The sequence below is a fragment of the Periplaneta americana genome, chromosome 16 (assembly GCF_040183065.1).
Source record: "Periplaneta americana isolate PAMFEO1 chromosome 16, P.americana_PAMFEO1_priV1, whole genome shotgun sequence".
NCBI classification, from domain to species: domain Eukaryota; kingdom Metazoa; phylum Arthropoda; class Insecta; order Blattodea; family Blattidae; genus Periplaneta; species Periplaneta americana.
This window is the reverse complement of record NC_091132.1, coordinates 85,779,325-85,799,317: the sequence shown is the minus strand read 5'-3', so window position 1 is coordinate 85,799,317 and position 19,993 is coordinate 85,779,325. Positions and strand designations below refer to the sequence as shown.

General features: G+C 36.0%; 1 protein-coding gene and 1 non-coding gene across 7 annotated transcripts in view; one reads left to right on the top strand and one right to left on the bottom strand.

Moving 5' to 3' along the window:
* how (protein held out wings) overlaps positions 1 to 19,993 on the top strand; it is a 783,114-nt gene that overhangs the window by 549,416 nt on the left and 213,705 nt on the right. The window lies entirely within an intron of this gene.
* TRNAS-GCU (transfer RNA serine (anticodon GCU)) lies at positions 785 to 858 on the bottom strand. The gene has a single exon. It is a non-coding gene; the product is annotated as a tRNA-Ser (tRNA).

Genomic DNA, 19,993 nt, shown 5'->3' with positions numbered 1-19,993 from the left:
CTGAAGCGTTGAGATTTTTCTTCCAGTATCCATTGGCATGAAATGAAATGACACGCTGTTAATGAATTTGACAAACGCAGATACCGTGCTAATAAAGATTTGAATTTTGTTGTAGGACTAGGAAAATATGATTGCAAAATATTTTCTCCATCGAAATTTACCTTTTTATGCACAAAATCAAATGTATGTAATATCGCCAATCGATACAGCTTTTAAAGTATTTTGTGTTACTGGTATGTGTTCAGTGTTACGTGCATTTTGAATAACAACATGATCTGTAGGCCTACTTTAAATATTCACTTTGCCTCGAGAGTTCTGTTAACAGCATAAGTTTAAAGTTGGCAAGAAACGCACACTTGACGAGAAACGCACGGTCTGAAGAAGTGAAAGAGAACATCGGGTTGACATAAATTGTAGCAGAGAACGATATAAAAATATCAGTTGAAGACAGGTGGTTGTCAGATCGGTTTTCTTGCCCCATATCGTGATTACTAGATCCGGTTGAAATCCTCGGCAGACGAACCTGACGCACTGATTTCCTGACGCTGTCTGCATTCGCGGAATTACTTTGAACGCTTGTCATATCCGTCTTTATCTAGGACTCGCATTAGTTGTTGCGAATCCGGAATTATACCCATCAGGTTGTCGTCCATATTTCATTTGCACTTATTGAAAAACTAACTAGTATTCTGAATTCTTCCGTGTTGCGATAACTCTTTCTGCCAATTTTATTGTTTCTGAGAAAGAAACAATGATTATTTTGAATAATTTCAAAGAAAAATTGTTCCGGGGCCGGGTATCGATCCCGGGACCCTTCGCTTAGCGCGCGAACGCTCTTCCAACTGAGCTACCCCAGGAACTATACACGACACGAAATGATATATCCCTTTGCACATTTTCAATAGAATGGACGGTTTTCTTGCAAATTAAATTAAATATTAATACGTATTATTTTCTGCCATTAGGAAGTCTAGCAACCCTGTTATAGTGACTAAGCGACGGAATACTGCTACAGTAGAGCGTCTCGTTTAGGCACAGTGAAAACGTAAACAAAGTGTAGGTAACGTGTGGGGGGAGGACGAGCCGTACGATAAACACGAGGGATGCACAAGGTTTTAGTTACAACTTTTATGGCGGAACATTAATTGAAATTATATTTTCCAAAAACACACAAAAGAAAAGAACACAAATTGCATAACGTTATAATATATACATTTTCACACACAAGCAATTGCAACGTTGTCTGTAGGCCTACTGTAACTGAATAAATTGAACTTTGAGAAGGGATAATTATGTTTAGGAAATAGTGTTGTCACTTCAGACCAATATATTGTAGTTCTGTTAATTCGGCCACAGAAGACGGTGATATTGTGTTAGTCATACAGAAAATGAAATTCATGACGTAAAAATGCTGCTTGAAAGCAACATCATATAAGTAGCAAAATGTGATTTGTTATATTGATTTATTTGAACGTTACAATTGCTTGTTTGTTAAAATGTGTATATGATAACGTTATGCAAGTTGTGTTCTTTTGTTTTGTGTGTTTTTGGAAAATATAATTTCAATTAATGCTCCGTCATAAATGTTGTAACTAAAACCTTGTGCATCCCTCGTGTTTATCGTACTTCTCGTCTTCCCCCACACGTTACCTGCACTTCGTATACGTTTCCACTGTGCCTAAACGAGACGCTCTACTATATATCTGATCATGCGCACTGCCTCCTTTCTGGGACTGTATATTGTAATTTGTTGATTTTGTTATACACCATTATTTTCCGCTTTGGCAGAAGTACAAACGTTTCAAATTACAAATCTAGCATATTCAGATTCAATTGTCGATTGGGGAAAATAGAGATCTCTTTACACAGAAATTAGGTATTCCCCTTCTTGTTTCTGTCATGTGATGTTTTGAACGGTAATATTTATACCATGTTAAACTGTTGAGTAGGTAATCTTTGTACTTCTGGTTTGAAATGTTCACAAAAATGAAGACGAAAGGCCCATGATAATGTTTTACATTTACTATCACTATTGCTACTGCTACCATCATCCGGTTATCGCCATTTTCTTACGCTTTCTCTTCTTTATTTTCTTCCTTTAAAATGGGAAACTAAGCGCGTTATCACCACATCAATAGGAGAGTGAAAACAAATTTAGGAACTGTAAAATTAAAAAGACTTCTCAGTCATGTAGAAGGACTGGAGCTACAGCATTTCAGCTTTCTCGTTCGCAATCTAACTCCGTATTGCTGAGCTTGTACAGGGACATCATTTTATTTTTACTTAAGTTTTTATTGTACCTGAGTTTTTAAATTTACTTCACTCCCACCTCTTCTACTAATGAAGTTCAACCGTCCTCCACACAGATCCAAGACCGCATGCGCATATACAGTCATAGTAGCCTTATGGTCGTAGTAAACAGTACGTTCCAGAAATATGTTCGCGTTTTCCAGTGACGAAAGAGCTTTCAATATTGCATTATTTTCCATTTGCCTACGTCGCATCTCGGTTTCCCCCACCTGCTTCTAATCGCCTCTCTGTAAATGCTAGTGGCTGGACTGTCTTAGCTCTTTTCTGAGAACATTAATTTCTGTTAGGAATTGGACATCTACGTAATATTATACCCATACAGTTGTTTAAAATAACTTAAATAAAAGGGCCACCATTTTCAAAAATGTGTTTAAATATCCATATTTATTTATTTATTTATTTATTTAAATTCAAATATACAGAATAAAGAAATATAATTACAAAACAAACAAAGAGAAATACAAATAAAATAATACAAGCAATATAAAAAAAGAAGATACAGTAGTATTTACAAAATTTGAGACCGAATGAGCAGCGCTCGTGCTCGGTCGCAGTTCAGATATAATATTAAAATAAAAAATATTATTATTACTTTTCAATTTAACTTCTCTCTATAGTGTACGCTAATGTGCTGTAGACAGTATAATATACACTGCATAATGAATACGTCCGCATGGAAAGCTCAGTTCGTGAGTAAAAACACTCATTGTTAATACTGTACTGTATTTTGATTAAACAAAAACCTAATGAAAATTATCAAACTCAAAATCGCGATATTTCCTAGTTTACATAAATGGATGAACTACTTTTCTTCTCTCCTATACCTAGTAAAGTGATTTGTTTGTATATTACGCTAGTATCATCGAACTCCAGTCGTGGAAGGGGGTAGCAAACGGTGTTTCCGGTTCTTAATCGTTGATCCAAAGGTATAGCCAGGTTAATATTAGAAATGTTAGTAAAAATAAAATGATGTCCCTGTAGATGCATGTGCAACCACTGAGCCATAATGATGGGAAGCGATACTATGAGTTGAGTTCGTGGCTTCGTTATTATTTTATAATTCGCAGATCAGGACTTATTTTCAAAACTACGCAGCATGGAATCTTTAATATAGAACGCAGATTGAATAACTAGTTGTAGACCTATTCTAAGGTATTTCTTGAAAAGGCACACATACTGAAATGGCTACGCAGTACTTCGTCTGTTAGCATTTCAGATATAGGTAGTGGATTTTGCAACCATTCCTTTTAAAATAGCTTACCTGGAGTAAGGAATGCAAGAAGTAAGCAGTTTACGAACGTATTTATTGCTTTTGGCATGGGTAGAGTATCACGTCCACAAGAGAGATAGTGGTAATAGTTTATGATATGTTATTATTACTCTTGAATGTCTTAGAACTTTGCCGGGGGTCTGAAATTCCTACCAGTCGGAAATGTCGGCTGAAAACAACTGCAGTTGAGGATACTTCTTCACTCTATAACATACACTCTCCTGTGCCTTGCGTACAGCGTATGACATGAAAAATATTTTCGTACGAGTGTGCACTGGTAAACTAAGTGTGACTATGAAAAATAGATCTGCGATTGAAACATTTTTTTTTCTGTGAAATTATGCTTAAGAAGCCGTTACTTGTAAACCAAGAAGAAAAGGCGAATTTAGTCTACAGTTTTGCTTAAGAGTGTCACAGACTTGTCGATGTGTGTTTGTGTGTGTATATGCTTATCAATATACAGAGTGAGCAACTTAAATCCTGCTCGCTTCAGTTACTGATGCTGACCGCCTGGTCAGTCTATGCTGCGCTATACTAATATCGGTTAACAGTCGAACACTGTTCGTGCTTCGTTATACTTCAGTGATTTTCATTTCTTTTCCACATGTGGATGTGTATAGCAGACCAGTTTCAAGTTTCTCATTTTGTATTATTATACATATACTGGGTGTTCATTTCAAAGTGTGTCATGACGTCACTGTTGTGAGTCAGCAATTTTGAAGCGAGTTTCAGCTTTTATGTCAGAGAAGTTGCCTATTATTCAAGGCGTTCAATCTGAACTTGAGAACGTGTACGGTATACCTTGAACGTCGTAGCAACAGATGGCGATCTGTATGGTCTGTGTGCTACCATAACCTCTTTGGAACTGTTTTTGCGCGGTCAAGTCGTACGCAGGGTACTTGTTATCATCGGTAACGGCAACGTTCCACAATACAAATCAAATGCTCCGTGTCCATGTTGACCGTCGAAGTTAATGTCAACAAATACCTAAGTAATCGTCTTAACCCTCTCCCCATATCCCGACAGTAAGAAAAAAACTCACGTGTTTCCAAACAGTTCACATTCCTGCCACTACCGGCGTTACCGTACGTAACGGTAAGTATTCTTCAGAATGAACGCCGTACTTGCTAGGCAACTTCTCTGGCACATAGGTAATACGCCTCTGTGGAAGTATAGAAGATTGAATTCTCTAGGCTCATCGACTAGCCACATGACGACATACAGCGAGCCATGACACACTTTGAACTGAACACGCAGTATTTTTCCTGTGATTGTTCTGTGGTGAGTAATGACAAATTTTCAGTTATCTGATCCTTGTTTATTAAAGTAGACTATATGCATTATAACTTTTATTTTTCTTTTCGCATGGATAAAACTAAACATAAGACACCATCTGACCCCTGATGAAGTTGCCTAAATTAAATTTGACTCGCTTAAGTTGGCCAACCCTGGATTAGCTCATCCCAGAATTCTGCGATAGTTATCTTTTAGCTGAAAACAATCTGCGATACCTACTCTCAGACCTCTCTTGTGATTTTTAGGAACTTTGTGAATATAGATAAGACGAGTATTGTTTGTTCTATAGATTTTATGTGTATTATGTAGTATATCTAGCTTTTCAGTCTGGAAATTACCATTAGGTTTGCTTTATATAGGGGAGACTCTTGTACCCTGAAACACTTTTCACATTTGATTTTATTTAGTTTTAGGAAATGAAATGTTTTAAATGAAAAAATGCTTGAAATAATTATTGAAAATTCCTTTACAATTTTTTGTATGCATTTTCCTGTTTTACCGATCTATTAAGGATGGAAAAAAATAAAATGAAAAGATATGTAATGTGTTGGAAGGTACAACAGGTTCATGTACCTTGGAATATACCCGCTGATACCTCGGATCACATGGAATATAGGTGTAAATATAACTGTAAAAACTGACAATCAGATTTGAAATGTACCTATTTGCCATCATAAACCAGAGCAGGCTTCTCAGATTTAGATTTTATTTCCTGGAGGAGCAATTGGGGGGCCTCTTAACTCCAGACTTATCTTAGGATGACTTCTGTTCAGAATCCAGCTTTGTTCTCTTTCATATACATACCACGGAAGCAGCCCACATACTTGCTATATAATAGCGATAAATGGTTTAAGATGTATGCAGAGGATTATTGAAGAACCTTGTTCACATACATTTATCTGATGATAGACACAACTAAAACGTGTCTTTTAAGTATAAGCATCGATGTTTCGGGGGGAGATTTTAACATGGCTCACGGAAAATGTCATCTAGGACACTGGAGTTCGAGCCTTGGAGATAATCCTCCTCAAATCTCATTTCATCATTTCGTTATTGTTGATTAGTTGGTAACGTCTCTAGATAGGACTATTTAGACCGCCTGAGACACTATTGATATTGTAATAGCGAGAATTGGATTTCACTTGTAGAGCAGAATGCATTACAACGACAGATTGTGACAAGTAGGGTTGCAATTTTGATATGAGCAAAACTAAGTGGTAAATTTTGTCTAGGGTCTACAGGTCTCACTTAAGAGCATATAATATATTATGCAAATTTGCTAGCAGAGACATCCTAGCTTCACTTCTTTCCAAGAAAGTCACGTTTATGTATTATCACTAGGACTCGGATATTTAGGTGCTAAAGCTCGAGAAAATATTTATTTTTTATGTACTAAGTCGGGAAAATATGTGACAAACAAGGTAAAATATTTAGTTATGTTTCCATTATTTTATGTAAATATAAATAATATGCAGTACTCACAAGTATAAATTATGCTGAATTACAGTACACAATGAGATTCATCCTCAAGTTGTCCATCACAAATGACTGACGATTATCTCGGAACACTGCCTTGTACTGGGAAAAAGAGCTCCTTGGCCATTGAGAAACAACATGCACTTTCTAGAGACATGTTTACGATTGGAAACGAAAACAGAGGCAGCTGATGTTTATGAAATTTTAATTGCTTCCTGAATCAGCGTTATGATAACTTACAAGGAACTCCTAAATAACACATCAGTGTTTACGTGTGTTAGTTACAGTACAGTTTTTTAGTGGTGGCAGCTCTTATCGCTAGTGGTGAGAGAGCAGAATGCAGTTCCACAGGTCCACAGATAGGCAATTCCTAGAAACAATTGCCAGCTGTCACGTCGGAGCAACTGCACTTAACATTCGGATGATGTTTGATCGGAAATGAGACTTTTGTCGAAAATTATTTGATGGAAACTTAGTTTTTTTTTTTTGTGTTTTATGTGAATATTTGAAAACATGTAGGCCTATTTACATAAACAAATTCAAAATATGTTTTTATGTGAAATAAAATTTAAAATATATGCTTAGGTGACCTTGTCCGAAACTAAAAACACAATTACGAGTTTCTATTACAGTGCAAATAAAAAATATTTATTTACTTAAGAATCGTCCACACCTGTGGAGTAACGGTCAGCGCGTCTGGCCGCGAAACCAGGTGGCCCGGGTTCGAATCCCGGTCGGGGCAAGTTACCTGGTTGAGGTTTTTTCCGGGGTTTTCCCTCAACCCTATACGAGCAAATGCTGGGTAACTTTCGGTGCTGGACCCCGGACTCATTTCACCGGCATTATCACCTTCATTTCATGCAGACGCTAAATAACCTAGATTTTGATACAGCGTCGTAAAATAACCAAATAAAAAAACTTAAGAATCCTAGCCCCTTAATACATTGTTCTAGGCCGGGTTTGAACTCACGAACCTTGGCTCCATTGAGCCGCAAACCTAGTGACCTCCGTGGATGACTCCTTATTTCATTGTCGTAGTGGAAAATCGTGTTCTGATGGATTTGGAGGGAATGAACGGAAACTGGATTGTTTTGCGTAGAACATCCAGTGACTGGTTTACGTGTGGACAGCTGTGAAACTCGAGGTTCTTAGAAAGTAGGAACGTCATACGTGATTAAAGAAATTCCCGTACTAGTATTGCTTAGGATCCGCTTCTCGAAAGTAATTTAGTGCCAAACGTCCTGTCATTTATTTGCCGACTTTAGAGTGGTATGAAGTAGTACAATGCGGATGATAGCTGCATTCTCACATTACAGCAGCGTTAAGTTTATGGAATTCAGAATGCCCACATTGTAGAGTTCACTAGTATGTTGATTTAATACTGTCTCATTTCGGTCGCCATCGTGGATGTTGCTCTTCCACGTCTCCTCTTCCTTCTTCATACAGTATTCACTTCCTGCACTAGGACACTGCGAGTAGTCAGAGTGCGGATTAACGAGGGGATGGGGGGGATTTCCCCCCTGTTGGAAAGTTATCTCCCTCTCATAAATTCATATTAACATCCCTGCCAGGAATAACTTCTATCCACCCTCAGAAAATATAATTGTTTTAATACCAGTATACTTTATAAAGTACAGTATAAAGTAAGCAAAGAAATATTAATGTATTATAATCACCGGCAAGCTGACAACAATCAATAACTTAGGAATTACACATCTTATCTTAAGCCTGCTCATGGATATAATAATAATTATTATTATAATCAAGATGCAAGACAAGCAACTCAGTACGACCAAGCGTTGAGCCGTATCGAATGAGGATAATAATTTTATGTATGGTATTATCTATTTAGGATTCTATCCCTCTCTCATCAGAAATCTTAATTCGCACTCTTAACGGAAAGGAAAGAGACAGACGAAAGAGGTAGTAAGCTATATGCCGCTTGATCGAACTATATGCAGGGATGGCCAGCACTGATTCAATGGAAAATGGAAAGAGGACTTATTAAAACTGTATCCATGTTAATTTTTGTATTTGTCTGAGAAATATAAGTGCATTATAAGAATGTGAGTTTTAATTTTAATGCTCATTTTTCACAATTTTGCTTTTTCATTCAAAATGAATATTAGTTTCGCAACTTTTTTTTTACGGAAAAGTGAACTTTTCAGATATGTTTATTTAGTAGCCTTACAGGTACTGAAACAATGTTTTCGTAAATATAATTTATCGTAAATACGTGATATTGAAGATAGTGTATTGAAAGTTTTGAAAACATTCGCATGAAAAATATTTGTAAGGAAAAGAATTAACGAAACAACTACTGTTACATCATAAACAAAAGATATGTGCCCATGTGTTGTAAAAACGTCAGCTCTATAGCTTCGGCAGATTTCGAGAAAATAATTTAATATTCTGATGATAGGAAGTTGCTCACAAATATCACCTTAAAAGCATAATGCGATAAGAGTTTTGTTATGTAATATTAGTTAAACTTAAAACAGATACAGTACTTAGGTAACTTTGCTTTGTACTGTAATATTGTTTTGATTAGTTTATTGATTACTTTTATAAGGCTAAAGATACAATCAATATCAATTCCAACTTACTATGTCATACTCATTCTCTTTCTTTGAAATATCACTTTCTTTATGAATGATGTGTTTCATTCACTTAGTATAGTATAATTGTACTAGATCACTATGGAATTTATGTAAATATTCCTTCGTAACTCATTATTACGTTATTAACATTTGAAACACAAGTGCAATATTAAGAAATTGGTGTTATTACTTTTGTTTTACAGACAATAAATAAAATATCAAACAGAAAGAAGCATATAAAAATAGCGACATAAAATTTGACGTTCCGTTTGAAGTTTTTGCACCACTGTTTTCTTAATCCAACAGGGTGCTTATTTATATACATAATGCTTCCTCCTTCCATACCAAGCGGTTGATGCCTGTGCACGACGTCAAGGTCAGAAAAATGCGCTTGCTTTGACATCACTACTGTAGACTATAAGCATCGCGTCCTCCCTTTAGCATTATTACTGAATTTCGTGAGTTTTCGGTTGTCAGTCTTTCTTCCAAAATTCTCGAATTTCTTATCGGTTTCTTGACCACTTTTGAAAATAATTAGCTTGTAAATGTGTATTATAGGGGCCTATGTATAGAGTAATGGTAATACCTGAACAGAAATTAACTTCCTGGTCTTGTTGGGTCACAAATCTTGAAACACAACGAAGTGTTGCTGTATTTAATTATTATCATGCTTTCCAAACCGAAAGGATTATAATGAAGTGAGTCATAATAAGATACAACTTTTTTGTGCACAGTTATCTTAGGTTCATCTCGGCCCCATTTCTTCCATTATTGGAGAACTTGTCTAGTTTACATACATCTTTGCAGACAAGTTAGGTCAAGACTTCAGTTGCTCATACTTACGAAGAGAAATTATTACCGTAACGCGCAAAAATATTGCTTCGGTAATGAATACATCCTCAAAATACTCTATACGTCATGGTGTTTTTTCACGTCCTTTTCTCCCCTCTTGTTTTAATAGTTTCCCTCGTAATTACTAGCGGTATAAACAAGTTTTATAAGTTAATTTGTTAAACACAAATGTGATTTATTTCGCTGCGTTGCTTTGCATCACAAGTAATTACGTCTGTTGACTAATGATGTAGTGGATGTGTAATAAATGGAGTTCTTTAATTGAATTTTCATATTTCTCCTTTCGTTGTTAGTCATCTACTGCCGAGTGTCAGGAAGCCGCTCCTTCGTTAGCTAATTGGTATATCTAAGCTCAGAAGGAGCCTAGCATTTTCATTATTCATGCTTAACTCTATAAATTATGATTTCGTAATGCGAAATAGTTTTCTAGGATTAGGTCTAATGTGGCTCATTACTGTTATTGTCTCTGAAGTATGAATCGATGGCTAAGAAGTGATACTATTTTCTGTAAATTTACATGTGATTCAAACAACTGTTTTAAAAATTAGTTTTTCCCAAACTAGACAAAATTTTTATATACAGGGTGATTCACGAGGATTTACCGTCCTTAACGGAGCTTATTGCTGAAGACATTTTGAGCAAAAAATGTCATATGAACATAGTTCCTATTCTCAATATTTTCAGAGTTACACTAATTTAAAGTTGTTTGTAAAGTACGTTTCTTCTTTAGTTTGAAGGTAAAAGAATAATACAAATAGAGAATGAACCTTTCAGAAGTATCATTTCTTTACTTATTGGCAAGTATTATGAAGGTAAAAATGTGCTGTGAACTCCTTAGTTGCTTCGTACAGACATCTTTTTCTATTTTTAACTAGAAAATTACATTATTCTTACGCACTTATCACAACAATTATTACTTCCACCGACTTAATTATTTACAGTTCAATTTTGCATCCTAATTTACAGTCTTGGAGAGTTTACAACACATTTTACAAAATGTCGCCGTCTGCTTGAGTACACTTGGCCGCACGCTTGTGAACGGCACTCGTCGCTCTACGTAACTACATACGGCTATCTTTGATTTCCGTAGCGCTCGCGCTGGCTGCTGACTGCACGCTGGCCAAGATCACGCGTTCACAGCAATGCGTTCCAATAACGAAACGTAACTCTGTAAATATTGAGATAGGATCCATGTTTATGATATTTTTGGCTTAGAATGTCTTATATCTTCGGAAATAAGCTCCGTTAAGGACGGTAAATCCTCGTGAATCACCCTGTATATTTCTGCTTTTGCAAGATCTTCTACTCGAGGACAAAATATTATATAACTCTCCACTTTTGTGACTATAATAATAATAATATTATTATTATTATTATTATAAATAATAATAATAATAATAATAATGATAATTAGTATGATATTCTCATATGGATGTTCCTTCCTTAGAGTGAATAATATGAAATATGAAAAATTGGCACTTAGCATGTTTAGAATGTTATGTCATCAGTATTGTTAGTACTTTGTTTTAAGTTAAGCGATTATTATTAGGTAGACAGCAACAGTGGTAACATTTGTAGTGTTAAGTTGCAGACATTGCACCGAAAAATGTGTAAAATATTTATTACTTTATTAATTATTAATTTATTACTAAATAATTAAGTAACAGAATAATCATTAATAATATAATAATTAAACATATAGCTAGAAATCACGAAATTGGCCAAAACATATCCTTGAAATTGATTGTGCAACTGACTGGAAATTATAGAATTTTATCTACTAAAACAATGATACCATCATGTTGTAGTTTAATTATTATTTGGACAGTTTCGTAATTAAACCATATTATTCCTTAACAACAACTATGAGTGTGGAAATGTCAGTTCTGTGACGCGTCCCTGACTACATCTTCGAAAACATTTTTGTTGTCATTTAGCAATTAAAAGAGTGAAACACAAATTTCACAGGATTAAATGTTAGCATGCCCCTGTCATTTATTAGTTTATTACAAAAGATAGTCATTGAAAAATTGTTTCTTTAATACTTTAAATATTGTTTAAATCAGTCCCTTATGAATAAAATTCTGTTTTAAATAATCGTCACCATTTATGTAACACTGATCTACACACTAACAATAATGTACAGAAAAAATAAACTAAATATATAATTTAAAACATAGTCTATGTGAAACATATCTGATTTTGTCCGATTTTGTTAATTTTAGCCAAAAGTTATTTGTTAGTATGCTTACTGTATTTAAGTTAAGAGATATTAGGCTGGTAGGAATCAGAAATCCGTTGAACGTCAGTGACGAAAATAATAGATGAGAAAGAAATGAATTCCGATTTTTTTCATTCATAATAGTAGGATAGTAGGCCTACATATATTCTGGATTGTTGATACATATTCATTCATTCATTCATTCATTCATTCATTCATTCATTCAATGTTTTCATCTCAAGGAAACACTCAAGGATGTGCTTATCAGTATTTGCACGCAGTCCTTAATGTTGTCTGTCATCTGATCCTTCTTTTGTCCCGAACTTTTCTCCCGTTCACCATTCCTTCCAATTGCATCCTTCAGGAGGCAATTTCTTCTTAGCCAGTGGCACAGCCAATTCCTTTTTCTCTTCCTAATCAGCTTCAGCATATATACAGGGTGTTAAAAAAAGTATCCAATATTTTAGGAGATGATAGTACGCATCAAAACAAGAAAAAAGGTCTAATAAACATGGTTCCTACAACACATACTTTCTGAGATCTGAACACTTGTTCATAGGAGGTGCTCAATGTTACGCCCATTCATGGCAATGCATTTTTCTGTCCTACAATACAGCAGACAACCAGATAATCATACCGTAATTAACACCCCTGGCATGGAATACTGATACGTCGCAAGGAATACTGAAAACAAAAGTTTGCTTGCTGATATGAGCATGTTCAGCAGAGATGTTGTTGTGAAGTTTTGTAATCAGCATGTATGGGCTGATGGAAATTCCCATGCACTTGATGAAACAAGGCATCAGCACCGCTTCTCAATCGACATATGGGCAGGCGTTCTTGGCGATAGATTAAGGGTCATACATACTAGCACAGAGATTAACTGGGGCTCGTTATCAGGACTTTCTTATTAAGGTATTGCCTACATTGTTGGAGTATGTGCCATGTCAGCAAAGACTACAGATGTGGTTCATGCATGATGGCACACCAGCACATTTTTCCGCAATGAGTGTGAACACCTGACGTTGACATTTCAGGACCGTTGGATTCATTGATTGATTGATTGATGAGGCCCCACATCTTGGCCTGCTCGTTCCTCAAATCTAAATCCCCTAGACTTTTGGTTATCAAGAACAATCAGGTAAAAGAATGCGTGATTCCTTACGCCGAAGGACAGAGGAATGCATTGTCATAAATGGATGTCACATTGAGCACCTGCTATGAAAAAGTGTCCAGATCTCAGAAAGTATGTGTTGTAGGACCCATGTTTATTAGACATTTTTCTCTTGTTTTGATGCATACTAGCACCTCCTAAAATATTGGATACTGTTTAACACCTGAATATCTCCCCGTTTTAAATACAGCTTCAGCATATACATTAGGCCCTATACAATTATACATGTACCTGTTTTAAATAACATAATTACATGACTTACATATTTTGCACTATTAAATGCATAACTCTCCTAACCCTAGTTATCAAACGTAAAGTCCTGTTACATTTTCAGAGAGGATCCGACACTGCGTACTACCCGCTTGAGAGAAAGAGATGCGATGGACGAACTTGTTCCTTGTTATCATTTTTTCCTGACAAAATTGTAAATTTGCTTATGCCTTATTTACCGCACATACAGTACTCGTACTTTGTAAGAGTACAGCTTGCTACTAAGGAATGCAGACAGTGAAAAGGATATCAGATAGGTGCTGTTGTCGAGTGTATCGCAACTCTACATTGATTTTAAGAACTTGTTGATAGTAGCTAGACGGTCATTCCATTATGCAAAGTATCCGTGGCCATTGGAACTGGTTGAGTGAGGTCGCGCTTCTAGGAAGACCGTCTTTCTGCTCATTGTATAAAGTTAATATAATAGCATTTATATTCGAGTGGCTTTCCATGTCCGTTGTGTTTCTTCTCTAATTCGCGCCACGATCACTCCTTATTGTCGGCAAACGGTTGGAACCTGTTTTCTGTCCTCACTGTCTGCTTCAAAGCCTGATTCTATTGTAACTGCAAACTTTGTACATCTCGTATGAAGCATTGAGCGCGTGTGATGGAGTTTTGCTATTTTGCCATTAATGATTCCACGGTAAAGTATGAGCTACTAAATAAGTATACTTCTTTATTTGTTAATAATCTTTTATGTAAGAAACGCTCTCTTTATATTTTCAATTAAATGTGGTTTTTTTATATGTATAGGACAAAATGATTTTATCTTGAGTCGTAAGTCTTGAAACTAGAGATGGGATAAACTGTTCTTTTTAAGAAACAGTTTCGACTGTAACTGTTTCATGAACGAAACTGTTCAAAAATAACAGTTTCAAAGAAACAGTTTCATAAGAATGTTTACAACATCAGTGCCAACTGTTCCAACTGTTTCAACTTCTCATCTGCTTCAGGAACATGTTTCAAAGCCCTTGAATCGTCTTTAAATCAGCCGTTCAGTGTCCTATTATGACGACGAAAGTCATTTTTCGTAGGTTACTGATAGCCTACAGAGTAGAGTAAATAACTACCATTCAAAATGAATCGATTTTAGTAAAAATAGCGCGTATAACCCTAGAAGAGTTTAATAATGATAAGACATTAGCCGATAATATTTTCGCGGTATATCAATAATTAACACTATGTTTGGGCACCATAAACATATTCTCCATCAATTGACGGCTAATAATAATATCAGATTTATTAGGGAATTTGATTCTACAATTAAATTGCACTGTCCTACATAGGCTACTGTTGCACGAAGGCAGTGGTGGAACATCGATATTATATCTACTTTCGATTGGAGGTCGATGATAGTGCTACACGTGGTCTTTGCAGACAGCAAAGAACAGGGAAGCTGTTTAGAAATTGAACTGTTTATCTCTTGGAACCATGTGGAACGTTGAAGTGATCACTGGAGCAGTGTAACACTCTTGGAACAGTTGGAACAGGTTATTTCACGAAACTGTTTCAGGAAAACTGCTGCAGCATTTTTTACCCATCTCTATTATTTTAAAACTGGTTGAATAGATTGTTAAGAAATCGCAACGCGGCAACCTGAATCTTGGCAGAGCCTTTCTCATGCACCGATTACTCATAGAGCGTGTTATCATCGGTGACTCGCAAAGCGGTAGGCCTATATTGGGAATTCGACATCATAAAATATTGTTGTAAAATATTACTGAATATAAGCAGTTTAAACATAAGCCTAGTTTACTCATCGAAATCAAGAAAGGAGATGCTACCTTCTTGTTCCAAATGTTAAGATGTGACTTATTGCAGTTCCCGTTGAGAAATGAGGCGACATTTTACCGGACGCTATTTCTGAATCTACAAAGTGCACAAAAATAATCTACATACCCTGAAAGAACTGAAGCTCTTTCAAAACTGTGACGTGTTCCCAATTGGCCATTATTTATGATTGGTTACTGAGTAGACCGATTCTTTTGTGCTCGGTGAGAATTGTTGTAGGTAGCGCCTTTTATTGCCCAAGAGTTGTGAGATGCGCAGCTACCAGTTCCCGTGGATGAAATACGGGTGCGAATGGCCTGTTTTGAAAGTTTGCGTGCTTCTCTAACACAATATCACCTCGATCTCTCCTCGTTTAGCAATTCCTTGACCCCCTGTCAGCAAGCGGACAAAATTACTTTGTTATATAAAATTATGACGTTGTTTTTGTAATGTAATAGATGAAGATGTATCTTTTTTCTTCTCCGACGAAACTATTAAATCAAACGCCGTGACTATGAACTTTTAATCTCTCTTCTGTTACGGCTTATTTAAAGCACACTTTGTTCCTGCAATAAAACAAGCAAAATTCATTAATTTATACTAGTAATTTCTCTCTCACTTCTGTATTTTATTCTTCCTGGTGCCATGATGTATTTCACTTTTTTTTCTGTCTTTTGTACTCCCGCTTTGTTACTTTTTGTAGGGTTTTACCTTCATCTCGGTTTTATGCAAGCTCTTCTGAGGTACTCATGATTAGCCCTTTAAATTGTCTCTTATATTTATCAAATGTTTTTCACAAAAGACCGTCATAAACTTATCCGATTTTGATATAATAGCACAATATTTGTATTTCATTTCATGATAAACGTTTTCGGTTTTCTAAAAACCATCGTCAGATCATCAGTAACCCTTAAATTGAACAGTTATATTATAAACATTAAAAGACAAAAAATAAACCGTGGCGCTACAGCCCGTGAAGGGCCTAGACCGACCAGCCGACTGCTAGCCTCACGCCCACATGCCGAAGCAGAGGTGGACGATCATCCAGCCAGAATGGAGGTATCGTGTGTTTAGCACGATGATCTTCCCAGCCGTTATAGCTGGCATTCGCAACCGAATTTCGCTACCTATCATAGCTCCCTAAGTGCATCACGATGCTGGGTGGGAACCGGTCCCATACACTGCCCGAAATTTCATGAGAAAATTTCTTCCCCCATGAGGACTCGAACCAGCGCGCATTCCGTATCGCGAGTCCTAGGCAGGATACCTTAGACCACGACGCCAAGGCGCGGGACATTGAAAGACAATGGGTTACATAAAAGCAAATCATGTTGAAAGTGTAAAATTATACAAAGCAATGAATATAATGAAACATTAAATGCATATACAAATTTAAAATTGTTAAAATATTAAAATCAAGCAGTAGGACCAATATGAAAATTATGTGGAATATACAGCATGCGCTCCTTGCAATTATAAGTAAAAGGTGTCTTAAAATTGTATAATGTCTGCATTTACGGGTGAAAAAGTGAAGATATGTATGCAGCATCATGCTTATAGCTGTATATAACGCCTGGAGGCACGTGTGGTCTTGTAGTCTGAAAATTACGTAAAACTTTGTTGTATTAAAGAATTGCTATTGAAAACAATTTTTAAATCAATGTACGACTGTGCTGGAAGGGGGACCGCGTAATGTATATTTACTTACAGTGGAGCGGAAGAGTATGTCCAGTGTTTAGAAAGATGAACCACATATTAAAATCAGATAAGTTGGTATTTTGTGAAAAACATTTGATAAATCAACACAGCTTATCTGATCCAAAATGGGTATTAAATTGTCTCTTAAAGCTGTGTGGGTAACACTTTCATATAGGCAGAACCTAAGATATGTAGTCACATTCTTTAACATGATAAATTTGTGCCTTTTCTGAGTTCAGTGCGACTTTCAGCTCACATATACAAGATGGAAGTGAATTAATAACCCTGCAGATTGAAAGGGACTATAGGTTACGATTAAATGAATGGAAAACCTACAATACGTTTTGTGATTAAATGCACGGTTAATTAGAATATTAAGTTTGGAGTTTCAGCAGTCCCACAAGATCATCTCTAACACACCCCTTCTCTCTTCGTCAACGAACTCAGAATGTCTAACTGCTTCCACCTACCTCTCTGGCTAAAACGTTGCAATCTTGTCGCGTTGTTCAGTGGCTTCAAATTAAGTGATTTATAACTTAAATTTACACGAAAACCGACCACGCTATTGAAATACACCAGAGGGATAAATGATTCTTTATTAGATTTTCTATCGATATGAACAAAAATGACGATCCTACTCGCAACAGTTACCGAATAAGAGGGTGTTAAACATTGGGCGGGACATTCATTTTTCTGAGAAAACTATGAACTTCTCAACAATATGGTATTACACTTTTTTGTTAGATATCACATGAACTATTTGCTCCGAAAATCTTCAGGATTATTTCACTTCAATCCTGTATAAGTATGAACTTCTCAACAATATGGTATTACACTTTCTTGTTAGATACAACATGAACTATTTGCTCCGAAAATCTTCAGGATTATTTCACTTCAATCCTGTATAAATATGAACTTCTCAACAATATGGTATTACACTTTTTTGTTAGATACAACATGAACTATTTGCTCCGAAAATCTTCTGGATTATTTCACTTCAATCCTGTATAAGTATGAACTTCTCAACAATATGGTATTACACTTTTTTGTTAGATACAACATGAACTATTTGCTCCGAAAATCTTCAGGATTATTTCACTTCAATCCTGTATAAGTATGAACTTCTCAACAATATGGTATTACACTTTTTTGTTAGATACCACATGAACTATTTGCTCCGAAAATCTGCAGGATTATTTCACTTCAATCCTGTATAAGTATGAACTTCTCAACAATATGGTATTACACTTTTTTGTTAGATACAACATGAACTATTTGCTCCGAAAATCTGCAGGATTATTTCACTTCAATCCTGTATAAGTATGAACTTCTCAACAATATGGTATTACACTTTTTTGTTAGATACCACATGAACTATTTGCTCCGAAATTCTGCAGGATTATTTCACTTCAATCCTGTATAAGTATGAACTTCTCAACAATATGGTATTACACTTTTTTGTTAGATACAACATGAACTATTTGCTCCGAAAATCTGCAGGATTATTTCACTTCAATCCTGTATAAGTATGAACTTCTCAACAATATGGTATTACACTTTTTTGTTAGATACAACATTAACTATTATTTCACTTCAATCCTGTATAAGTATGTAAGTAAACTGTACAGATACTCTACTTGTATAGTCGCCGCGGTGATTTAATTCCCTGCCAGTAAACTTTGTGTTGAATGTATATATTTTTTTAACTTATTTGAACTTGTAACATGAAGCTGTGTTGTCACGTTTTCGTTGTAAGGATTATCTTTAGTTGCATTTATTTTTATATCGACATTAGTGTATTGATGTCTACCACAACCATTCACAGAGAATACGTTTTAAGCTAAGCTATAAAATGACTTTTAATTAAAATTAAAATATTAACCTATTTTAGTCGTCAATTAATTGAGATACGACAACGTTGTTTTATATTCCTGCGTGGAGTTTACATATAATTTGAAAATGCTAGCGCATCATTGGTAGATAGGGCTGTATGCTACCGCTTCTTGTGACTGGAGCGGTATCTGAAAAGGCCTCAATAAAGAAACTCGTATCTTATCTCTTCAAAGGAAAGCATGTGTCGGTATATTATAATTTCTCCTGAGTGTACTTGTCTTGGGCAGAATTGTATTATTTGTACCGACAATATGACAGTTTTTTAGTTGTTTACAATTTAATCACAATGTGAATTGACCAGACGTCAACAAAGATAACCTTAAATAAGAAGCGAACAAAGCGTAGTCCCTATATAATTCACATCGTTAAAACAACTTACTTATAGAAGGACGTGGAATTGTTCTGTCTACAGTTAACAAGTTTATTTCTTGTGAAATACACTGGCTTAGTGAAGGTCGGTAGACTGTCAGCAGGAAACCAAAAAGATATCGGCTACATGGCATGAGTGTGGATTTTTTTGGTCTAGTCTATCCATATTATGACTTGGGTATCTTTATAATTAAATTTGTGTAAGGCCTAATAACTCTGCCCATTATCTCCTGGCTTAGTTGCCTCATGAGTGATACCTTATTAGTGTCACTTAAGAGGTTTAAAACTGTCTTCGGACAGTTGACTAAACAACAAACATGGTCTAATAATAGTATGTTGAACAACAGAACCATAGAATCTAGATCGGGATGTGGTGGGGAAGCAGAGATTACTTTTCATACTGTCAAGCTGTGAAATGTCAGCGTCATTGTAACAACGTAACCCATCCCGTGCTGGGATCTCCTCTGTTCCCCGCGTGTTGGCCGGCTCATTTCATTGGGCAGACGCTCTCATTGAATAATCTGCGCAGGACGTGCGAGTTGGAAATAACCAGGTAATCGATTGTTTCCGGCTCAACGTTGATTGGCTAAAGTGATATGCGTGGCCCAGTTCCATTGGTGCCGGTGATGGATTCGCGTCCATGATTGGCTAATGAGATTGCCTGGGGGTGTCGTTGTCGAGGGTGACAAAAGAGAATGGAATGAATGGTTGGGATTGATGCGTCCGACAAGCCTGCTCCCGGACGTGTTACGCATGCATTGTTTCGTTACTCTCTATCCTTCATTTCAATTTTC